Here is a 2,230-nt window from a genome sequence, read left to right as displayed (position 1 = left end):
TCAGTCGTACGTTTGAGCCTGAGATAGGAAGTATATTCAGTCCTTTTTAAAAAATTCTTATTGACGATGTCATACTTGTGGGTAGGGATATATTTCAGAATGTTGGAACAATATTTACACTCGAGTAGTAGTATGTGTTAAGGTGTCTTACCCTATTGGTAGTATGATGATCTCAAAGTTAGTGATGTGAAGTCACAAGGTTAAAAGTCTGGGTAAGGGTGACTTTTGGATAAATAGATAGTTGAGTTATATAGCCCTTGACGGAGAGATGGGTTGCCATTTTATAGAGATAGACTAATATGGCAGTAATATTTGTATATTGTATGGTAGTCTATGGAGGGAGTGTTTGGCTATGATTATTGCTTATTCAAAATAGAGAAGAATCTCAAAATGGATAGTTATGGTGGTTATAGAAATCATGTATAGGTTGTGAATGAAAAAATGTAGATTAGACAGTAAGTTGTTGGTAGAGACTCATTGGTGAGAATGGAATTTGAGGGTATCCTAATTGTATGCATGGGTAAGTAAATATGATGTGAGAAAGTAGGGTATGTTAATAGATGGTAATGGTTTATATTATAAGATTAAGATTGACTATCTTTATTATGTGATTTTACCCTCCTTGATTGTCTTTTCTCTAGTAGTTATAGACTAGTACTACATGTGAGAAGGTATGTAGTAGATTTTGACTTATAGTAGTAATGTCGTGGAGAGGATAAACTTATAGGCCATAGTTAATTGAAATATGAGATTAGGTTAATATTTATATTTTGATTGATTAGTATAGTCTATGGCATACCCCATATGGTTGGTGTTTTTAGACAATAGGCTTGAACCATAGATGTAGAGTGCAGTGGTAAGAATAGTAGCTTGAGATTGATGATGCATATTTTATGGGAAATAACATATAGGCTTGATATGAGGTATGAAATAACCTAGGTTCGAAACTTGTGGAATAATGAGTGGTCAATTATGATGTATATGTATACATGAGAGTAAGAGTAGAATGATGAATTATGGTGGAATCATTAAGTAGATAAGAACGTGAGTATATAGGAATAAATTGAACCCCAGGTAGTAGGTTGTTAGATAAAGTTTTATGTGTATAAGTGTTTTGTGCACCTAGATTTAGTTCTTGAATTTGTTAGTATGGAGAAGTATGGGAAGTTGTTGTATAGTGTTCTTTAGAGTTGAATTGAGGAGATATAGGTAGGCAATGTGCGCCTTTGGTATAGTTTTACAGATTTTATTAAGTTGTAGGTTATGTGATTAGAGGTGTAATGATAGTATTCTAAGGAATTAAAGATGGAGTGTTAAGTGTTTAGAAGTGTGGGTGTCTATACCTTTGAAAATATTATTCGTAAGTTGATGACTTTGGGAGTTAGAAGAAGTTACGATTAGTGTCCCTGAAAGGGGATGTCCTAGAAGGAATTTAGTGTCTTTGTAGTAGGGATTAATGAGAGAAGTTTATGTTCATGTATATAGTGATAGCCGCTTTTTTGAAAAGGAGTGTGGATGCGTGCACTCATGAGAGAGGGAGTTTTTGAGTGATGGCTATAGAGGCTAGCGAAAATTAAGAGTACCATATTTGAAAAGCGAGGCCTTCAGGGTATAGTTCATCAGGGAGTGTTTAGAGTTTGAGTATATGGTGATGTCTCTGTTGTGTTGAGAGTTGTGGCTATAAATTTTGATATGAGATTATGTTCGCAAGTCTAGGAGTGTGACTTTGATCTATGGGGGAGATGATGGATTAAAGTAGTTCCTGAATTTTTTTGTGGCGTCAAGTTTCAAGTAAGAATCATGATAAATCAATTCCTATTCAAGCAAGCTCCCCCTACTTCGATTTGAATGGACATCTACCAATGTCTTATGTATTCATGTCTTGCGTATGCCTAAATTTTGAGCTCTCTATATAACTTATGTCACGTTCTGACCTCCAAACAAAAAGCAATAATGCCCCTCAGTGATCTAATATTCCAAGTATCCAAGCCATACGTTATATTGCTTATGATCTTCATCTATGTCTCACAGCATGCTTGGTCTAAAAAAAATATGTTTCTATATGTCACTGAATTATTTTATGTCAGAATTAGACAAAGTAATAAATTTTATGCTAACTTATGGGAAATTTCAGTTCTTTAAATGAGGATCAATTGCGTCAACTGGCAATCCTTGTCTTAGTTGTTAACTACATAAATTTAGGCTTTATACTATATAGCTCATGATATAT

This window comes from Capsicum annuum, chromosome 8, assembly GCF_002878395.1.
Source record: "Capsicum annuum cultivar UCD-10X-F1 chromosome 8, UCD10Xv1.1, whole genome shotgun sequence".
NCBI classification, from domain to species: domain Eukaryota; kingdom Viridiplantae; phylum Streptophyta; class Magnoliopsida; order Solanales; family Solanaceae; genus Capsicum; species Capsicum annuum.
Note: the sequence above shows the minus strand (reverse complement) of the source record.